A 9197-nucleotide genomic window follows, 5' to 3' on the forward strand; every position below is an offset into this window, starting at 1 on the left:
GGAGCAGCCCGTGTTTTCTTCGCTGACGGGGACCCGCTTGGCGAGCCGGAGGGGGGTCGGGGGGGGGGCGAAGGGGGGGGGCGAGGGCGCAGTCGCAGAGCGTCAGGCTGCCGAACGCTGCCCCTCCCTCCGCCCACCTGCTCCTGGGCGGTGCCGCTGTCTGGGGACTGGGGCCGCACCCAAGGCGCGGCGGGTCCGGAACGGCAGCGCGAAGGGAGGGGGAGGGGGAGGGGCAGCGGGAGGGGAGGAGGGGAGGGGCGTGCACCTGGCTCGCTCTCTCTCTCTCTCTGCGTCTGTTATGTATGCGCCGCTGGGGGGGGGGGTGGTGTTATAAAAATTTCGCCTTGACCATGATCTGATTTAATTAATTTTTAATTACAATTGATTAATACCGAGAGGCAATAAGCAAGCAGCGCTGGGTACGCCGGGGGGTCTCCGCTCCTCCCAAGACGCACACCGACATTTCTGGGGTACAGTCTCTTATACTCCTCGGTCTTGGGTTTCAGCCAATCCTGTCGTCTCCTTCACCCGAATATCGACGTGGGTCCTTTTCATTGTTCTCCTCCTGTTGCTGGGGTCTTGTCTTCGGGTGAAGAAACTTCTTAAAAGAGTTATTGAATTCCTTGGTAATGCAGTAACGGGGGATGTCTATCACAAGCTTAACCACCATCTTAGTCCCCCTAAATTCCATTTCTTATACAGTTAATACACAAGTTTCACCTCATCCTGTGACAGGATGGATCTCTCGATTACCTAACCCCCTTAAGGCATTCAAGCGCTTAAACAAAGTACCCCTTTAATTAGCAAAACGTTTTAGACATTCAAGTAGTTAAACGAAGTACCCCTTAAAGTAACAAAGCGTTTTGATTAAGAAGGATTATTCCTTTGTTTCTTCTTTTTCATCGTTGTACTGACAGGAAAATCTAATCCTTCTTCTACGTTCTACACACGAGGCGACGATTTCAAGGATTTCGGATTCCACCCAAAGCGCAACGATGACGAGGACTCCTAAGTCGCTGACACGATCCGTTCCTATAGATCTCACAGGGGGGGGGGGAGGAGGCGGGGGGGCGGGGGCGGGGGGCGGGGGGGGGTTGCTCCGCGAAGAGCGGGCGGGGCGGGGCGGCGCGGCGCGGCGCGGTGCAGCGCGGCATCGGCAGACCCGCAGGTGCGCCGGCTAGTGTGTTACAGTGTATCCCACGCTCGAGCGCGGGAGCTTGTAAGGGGAACGCGATGTTCGGTCCTCCCGGCCACCGCCCCTGCGGTAATCTGAGCATTTACTTGAGCGCGGACACTTTCTGTTACCGACTGCGTTTCTGTCTCGGTACGTCCCGGCGCAGAGGTGCCTTAGCGGCCGGCGTCTGTCTCTCGCTTGGGCTTGCCTAGGGCCCGGTGGTGGGGACGGGGTGGCCCGTGTCTCTGTTTCTTGGAGCTGTCCCTGCCGGGAGCTCCTGCTCTCTGCCCGACTCTGCTCCCTCTCGGTAGTCCTAGAGGCAAGGCGGCTTTTCCTTGCCGGCCAGGGGTTCTTGCTTCCCCCTCAGCTTCCTCGAGCACCTTGGGGAGCTCCCAGGCAGGCTGAGCGCTGACCGACCCTGGCAGGTGGAGGAGTCCCTGCCCCGGCACACGGCCCCTGGACTGCAGGGACCCTGCTCGCCAGGACACCGCTGGGCACCCCTGGCTGCACACCCACGTTCACACCCTGCAGCCAGCCCCGGAACGAGGGACCTGCCTTGTCCTCTCACTCCCGTGCTGCAGAGGCAAGCCCTGCTCTGCAGCACATCCTCCTCCTTACCTAAACAAGAGAAACTGGGGGGGGGGGGGGGGGGGGGGTGTGGTGGTGGAATGTATCAAAGACTGGCAATTAGAGTGACCACGGGAACTAGAGTAGGTAATTAAGAGTGACCTGTCCCTGACTGGTATTTGGAAGATGTTGGAACTGGCAAGGAACAAGGACGGCGGAACCGGAAAGGATGTCGATAGGAAAATCTGGTAGACCTTTCACCTGATGTAATCGCAAGGCAAACACAGAAGTGCTTGGCTAATTGCTTGGAAGCATATAAATATCGTGTCATCTGTTCAATAAACGATGATCCAGCTTGCACTCTACGTCTGGGTCCGTGCCTCCGTCCTCACACACGAGAACATCACTAGTGGGGTACCCTGTTTGGATGGTCACCAAGAGCAACATAATCCTCCCTTCTACCCTCAACCACGCTATCTTCATCTCTTCTCCGAAGTTTCAGACACATTTCCCCAAAACCACAACCAGAAGAACGTCTTTGCAATCTCTTCCCAGCCCGTTGCGGAGGGAGGAGGCTGGGGGAGGCGCCTCGGAGCGGGGTGGGGGGAGGAGGTGGTGGGCGCCGCGGCATCTGCAGAACCCCCGGGTGCCTCGGCTGCTGTATTTCAGCGCGTCCTGGGTTCAGCAGTCGCAGCCTATTTTCTCAGTAGCTGGTGCAGTGCCAGTGTCCGTCCGTCCCGTCCCGTCCCGTCCCGTCCCGTCTAAACAGAGAAACCAAGAGCCCTCCTGACATATCCCAATGACTGTCCGAGGCAGCAGCTTGAGGAGATCCTTCCAGGAGCTGCAGCTGCATTGCCCTGCACCCAGAGCCTTATCGCGCACGGCTCGGAACGTTTCTCCTGCAGAGACCTCTCGGCATCCTCCACTGCCGAGTGCCTTTAAGCTCTCCGAGGCTCGCAGGTCTCCCCCTGTGTGCCTGCAGGCAGTGCCCCAGCCCCGCTCCTGGGCAGAGAGGTCTCTGCAGCTCTGCCCGCTTGCCAGCATCTATCTACGTCCCAGGAGCCTGGCCCAGCTCAGCAGCAGCAGACGCCCAGCCCAAGGTGGCTCTGCCTCTGCCCCGCTGGGCTCCCTCCGGGGCTCCCTGGGGCTCCAGGGGAACACCACGGGAAAGAGCCTAAAGCCAGCACTGTTGTTCCTTCCCTCAGGTGGCAGACGCACTGCCTTCCTGCAGTGCCATTTCTCTGATGAGGGACAGAGCTGAGTCGAAAAAACTTTTCTTGGAATTGCACAATCGTTCAATTTGGAAAGGACCCTTGAGAACATTGCCAACCATTAACCTGTGCCTAACAACTCCACACACCATGAGAACACGTGGGGTACCCTGTTTGGATGGTCAGCAAGAGCAACCAGTGAATTTTACAATTTTACATCCTACCGTAATTTCAGAAACCTCCTTGCATAGACTGAAACACATTTAATAACTGAGTAAACCAACCAAACATTTCCCTCAAGTTATAACTGGAATTCAGCACTATGTTTGGAGGCAGAGACAAGAGGTGACCACACCACTCTGTGAGAAGGGTGGATTGAGGGAGACCCCTGCTCATGTTTCTCCTAGAACACGGGAGTAGAAAATGAAATATTACTTTTAATAACGTACATTCCAATTACCACTGAAGATATGGAAGAAGATGCTAAAGCCCAACAGGTTTTACCAGGAAGAACAAAAGTTCCCTCCTGTGCTGTTTCCTTTCCCAGCCCATGGATACTTTCCTCAGTAACTGGAAGGGTAATCTGTGTGTCTACTGCACATGAACAATTTTTTGGTGGTAGATCTGCAGTCAGATTTATCTCCAACCGAACCATGTACCAAGGAAACGCAATTTTCAGCTGTACCTGCAGTGCCCTGCTAGGAACTGCACAGCTGGTGACTCCAGAAATAGCTGGGACCTCTTCTCCCAAGGAATCCACCAGTGACAGGAAGGAAAAACACTTCTCTGTGACACCAGGGGTCACTGCTTCAGCTGAGCTCTATTCCCTTTTCAGAATCACGCCAACCAACTGCACAGTAGTTTTATCAAAAAAGCTTTTATCAAAACGTGACTTCCCTGGAACACTTCAGTTGTAGAGGCAGTAAATTTATGTACTGGGGTGGGAGGGACCTTAAAGCTCATCCAGTTCCAACCCCTGCCACAGGCAGGGACACCTTCCACTAGAGCAGCTTGCTCCAAGCCCGTGTCCAACCTGGCCTTGAATAGTGCCAGGGATGGGGCAGCCATAGCTTCTCTGGGCACCCTGTGCCAGGGCCTCAGCACAGGGGAGAACTTCTGCCTATGAGCTCATTTCGGTCTCCCATCTCCATGTTTAAAGCCATTCCCCCTGTCCTGTCCCTATAGGCCCTTGTAAAAAGCCCCTCTCCAGATTTCATGTAGGCCCTGTTTAGGTATGGGCTTAGTAAGGTCTCCCTGGAGCTTCTTCTCCAGGCTGGACACCCCTAGCTCAAAGACAAAGCCCCACTGACACAAAGTCTGTGGTTGACAAGTTGCATAGATACGTAAGTACCAGGGGATGAAAACTGACATGCCATTGAAGATAGCAATGTCAAGTGTAGACGTGCTCTGTCATGGACCTACACTTGGAGCCCTTTGCAGAGGACAGCAGGTATTGTATGGCTGTTGAAACAGTCACCAGCTAACTCAGAGCATCCTTGGGCTTCCTGAGGCTCCAGGGGAGCACCATGGGAAACAGCCTGAAGCAAGCACTGATGCTTCCTCCCTCAGCTGGGAGGCACACTGCCTTCCTGCAGTGTCATTTCTCTGATGAGAGACAGCTTGGTCTAAACAAGATTTTGTAGAATCATGGAACCATTTAGGTTGGAAAAGACCCTTAACATCGAGTCCACCATTAGCCCAACGCTGGCAAGTCAACACATTAACCATGTGCCTTAGAATTTGAATACCTCCAGGGGTGGTGACACAACCACTTCAGCAGGCAGCCTGTTTCTTGTCCCCTCATCAGACAGGACAGGCAGGCCAGGACGGGCTGGGATCTCCTTTACCCCTGCTGCAGGATGGGATTCAGCCTGGTTAGCTGAGGCATCTCACCCTGGGACTGTAGCCGTGGGGCTGGAAGGGGACTCACCTCCCTCCCATGAACACCACAAACCCACACAAGGTCTCACTTCCTCGAAAGGTGAAAATGTACCCATACATAGATGATGTCTTAATCAGAGGAGGTTGCCCCAAAGAACTGCAGCAACAGCAGTGTGGCAAGCACTGTGGTGCAGAAGTTGAAGTTCCACCTAAGGAATGACAGAAACCAAGCAGAAACCAGTCAAATCGGGGGGTACTTGGTGGATAGCAGCAGTGCAGTGATTGCTGCAGATACCTTCAGAAAAACAGAAAAAGAGCAGATGCCCCAGACTAGGAAGGAATTACAACAGCTTATGGGTCCTCCAGGATACTGGAGGAAACATGGACCTGGAGCTCCATCTATAGGGAGCCGTCAACCTCTTGGAATCAGTTCTCCCTCTTATCCTGGGTTGTCTTCTCCTCCTAGAGCTCCTGCGGGAATATTGTCCATTGGTGGAAAGACTTGGTTTGGATGAGAACTTCCTGGATATCACGGATGTGGTGGAGAAATGTGTAGGCCGCTTCCATCCAAGTGGATGGGCTGGGATCCGTGTCTCAGGCCATGTCTACAAGCACCAAGGTGAGTAGCCCGATCCACCTTGGCTTCAGAATAGCCAGAGAAGTGGACTTGGGAAAGTCCAGGTATCCTGGAATCATGGAATAGCTTGGAAAGGACCTTCAGGATCCATGGAGGCATCAGAGTGGCTTCAGTGCGCAAAGGGGCTCTGGAAAGGGCTTTGGATGAGGAGCTGGAGGGATGGGACCATGGGAAGCTTGGGATGGGATCTTGGGAAGTTCTTGGGATGGGATCTTGGGAAGTTCTTCCCCATGAAGCTGGTGGCACAATGGGGATCTTGGGAAGTTCTTGGGATGGGATCTTGGGAAGTTCTTCCCCATGAGGCTGGTGGGACAATGGGAATCTTGGGAAGTTCTTGGGATGGGATCTGGGGAAGTTTGTCCCCATGAGGCTGGTGGGACAATGGGAATCTTGGGAAGTTCTTGGGATGGGATCTGGGGAAGTTTGTCCCCATGAAGGTGGTGGGGCCATGGGAATCTTGGGAAGTTCTTGGGATGAGATCTTGGGAAGTTCTTCCCCGTGAGGCTGGTGGGACGATAGCATCTTGGGAAGTTCTTGGGATAGGATCTTGGGAAGTTCGTCCCCATGAGTCTGGTGGGACAGTGGGAGGTGGGAGATATCCCATCCCCAAGGCCAAGCTGGAGCAACCTGCTCCAGTGCAAGGTGGCCCTGGATGCACTTTAAGCTCCATCCATCCCATTCCATGATCTAGGAATGTGCTTCCACTTGATCCAGGAAACCAAACCCTCCTGCAGGACCGGAATGCCACCCCCTCACCACCACCCCCTGAAAAATCCATGGAATTTGGTTGACTCCCCACATCCTCCCCACTTCCTTCTCCTTCCCAGCCATCAACATGCAGGATCCAACCCATCGGAAGCTCGCCGTTGGATCCCAAGTGATGGAAGAGCTCCGGGAATGCCTTTACTCCACGTTGGGCCTCAGCAGCAGTGCTGGGGTGGCCACCACCAAGCTCTTGGCCAAGGTGGTCTCTGGGACCTTCAAGCCCAACCAACAAACCCTGCTTCTGCCTCACAGCACCCAGGAGCTGCTGAGGAACCTGGGACCCATCCGGAAGGTGCCAGGTAGGTTCTGGGGTCCCATCCAGGTGGGTGCTGGGGGCCCATCCAGAAGGTGCCAGGTAGGTGATGGGTCCCATCCAGGTAGGTGCTGGGGTCACATCCAGGAGGTGCCAGGTAGGTGCTGGGGTCCCATCCAGGTGGGTGCTGGGGGCCCATCTGGAAGGTGCCAGGTAGGTGATGGGTCCCATCCAGGTAGGTGCTGGGGTCCCATCCAGAAGGTGCAAGGTAGGTGCTGGGGTCACATCCAGGAGGTGCCAGGTAGGTGCTGGGGTCCCATCCAGGTGGGTGCTGGGGTCCCATCCAGAAGGTGCCAGGTAGGTGCTGGGTCCCATCCAGAAGGTGCCAGGTAGGTGCTGGGTCCCATCCACAAGGTGCCAGGTAGGTGCTGGGGTCCCATCCAGGTAGGCACTGGGGTCCCATCCAGAAGGTGCCAGGTAGGTGCTGGGGTCCCATCCAGGTAGGTGCTGTGGTCCCATCCAGAAGGTGCAAGGTAGGTGCTGGGGTCACATCCAGGAGGTGCCAGGTAGGTGCTGGGGTCCCATCCAGAAGGTGCCAGGTAGGTGCTGGGGTCCCATCCAGGTAGGTGCTGGGCACCACAGGGAATTCATTCTTGCATTAGACCCAATGCTTGCGGTTTCCTTTAGGAGGCCGGAAGGGCTGGGTTGAGTTGAAGGCACCACCAGTATGGATGGGTCGTCTCCCACTTCCCATTATCCCATCATTCCCACAAGCAAGAACTCCCTCAGCTCCCATCCCAAGGACCCCTCGGATAGGATAATGCCATTCCCATGTCCGTATCCTGACAGGCATCGGCTCCAGGACCGCGGAACGACTGGAAGCGTTGGGTGTGAAAACCGTGGTGGATCTCCAAAGGTTTTCCATCTACTGGCTTGGAGAAGGAGCTGGGAATTGCGCTTGCTCAACGGATCCGGAAGCTCAGCTATGGGCAGGATGAGGCCCCTGTGACACCATCAGGACCTCCTCAGGTAGGAGAATTCCTTTAAGGAATTCTCAAGGAAGTCCTTCCAGAAGGTTCTGAAGCTCCATGTGTCCACGATTCATTCCATATCTCCCTGCTTCTATTCCTCTTGGGAATCTGGGATAGAATCCAAGTGATGCGATTCCTTCTGCTCTTGGTCCTTTAGTGATGAAGATTCCTTCTGGAGGTGCTTCTCAGAGGCGGAAGTCCAGGAGAAACTGCGAACGATGCTTCCAAGCCTCTTGGAAAGGTGATTGTCTCCAGAGCTCTTCCCGGTGGAATCATGTTCCTCATGGAATGGCTTGGAAAGGGCCTTCTCCATGGAGTAAAGAGGGATATATGGGGGGGTTCATGGTGGCCTTGAAGGTCTTGTCCAAGCTCCCGATCCCATGATCCAGTGATCCATGATCCAATGCTGTGGCAGCTGCCATAGACTTGGAATAGCACTTATTCCTTGGTGCTCCATAGAATCCGCCAGGATGGCAGGCATAAGGTTGAACATCCGCCGCTTCTCCTCATCGGGAAAGGGGTTCCATCGGGAATGCTGTCAGAGCCCTATCCCACCGCATCTCCTTCCCAAATTTGGGAAGGTAAGCTTGGAATGGTCCACTTTGTGCTGCTACAATGGGATGCCTTTCTCCAATCCCATTATTTAAGGTCATCCCATTCTCAGCTCTTTAAGCTTTGGGAATCTTTTCCATTCCTTGATCCCAAGAAAAGGGGGGATCTTTGGAAGCTCTTCCCTATGGGGCTGCTGGGACAATGGAATGGGCTGGAAGAAGCTCCGGCCTCCTTTGCCTTTGCTTCATCTGCTCCATGCCCTTATGTTGAGGCTACCAGGACATGGATGGAGCATCCATGTGGGAATATCCATGAGGGCTGGAATCATCTCCCATTGGAATCGGGCTTAGGCGGACATAGAAGACATTGAGACCAGGATGCTCCAAACTTTACCCTTTCCTACTCAACTCGCTGTTATTCCATGCGTTCCTTGGGATCTGATCCCTGTTTCCCAAGGGTTTTCCCATCTTGTAGATCCCGGGAGCCTCCTCTCGCCCTTGGGGAGCATCCTAATGAAGCTCCTGCGGAAGATGATCCCGACGGAGCTCCCGTTCCACCTCACCCTCCTCAACATCTGCTTCTCCAGCCTCCAGGAGCTTCCCACCAGGAAGGGCTCCATTGGCTTCTACCTCAAGGGCAAGGGCCCAGCACCCCCTTCTGGCCAAGGAGGGAGTGGCAAGGTGTTTGTCTAGGGTGCTTATGGGTGCTATGGGTGCTGGGGTTCTATGGGTGCTGAGGGTTCTATGAGTGCTGTGGGTGCTAGGGTTCTGTGCATGTTGTGGGTGCTGAGGGTTCTGTGAGTGCTGTGGGTGCTAGGGGTGTTGTGAGTGCAAGGGTTCTGTGCGTGTTATGGGTGCTGGGGGTGCTGTAGCTGCTGGGGGTGCTGTGTTTGCTATGGCTGCTATGGGTGCTGGGAGTGTTGCTGGGGGTGTTATGAGTGCTGGGGGTGCTATGGGTGCTGGGGGTTCTGCAAGTGCTGGAGGTGTGGGTGGTGGTGGTGGTGGGGGTGTTACGGATGCTGTGCATGTTATGGGTGCTTGGGGTTCTATGGGTGTTGGGGGGTCTGGGAGTTCTAGGGGTGCTGGAGTTCTGTGGGTGCTGGGGGTGCTATGAGTGCTATGGGTAC

The 9197-nt window shown here is 55.0% G+C and overlaps 1 pseudogene; it reads left to right on the forward strand.

Moving 5' to 3' along the window:
- The first annotated feature begins 1233 nt into the window (after positions 1-1233).
- On the forward strand, positions 1234-8763 carry LOC133262204 (DNA polymerase iota-like; annotated as a pseudogene).
- The last annotated feature ends 434 nt before the right edge of the window (positions 8764-9197 follow it).

This window comes from Pezoporus flaviventris, unplaced genomic scaffold, assembly GCF_033815535.1.
Source record: "Pezoporus flaviventris isolate CSIRO_AGI_PZ_B2104156 unplaced genomic scaffold, CSIRO_AGI_Pfla_v1 ptg000196l, whole genome shotgun sequence".
Classification (NCBI taxonomy): Eukaryota; Metazoa; Chordata; class Aves; order Psittaciformes; family Psittacidae; genus Pezoporus; species Pezoporus flaviventris.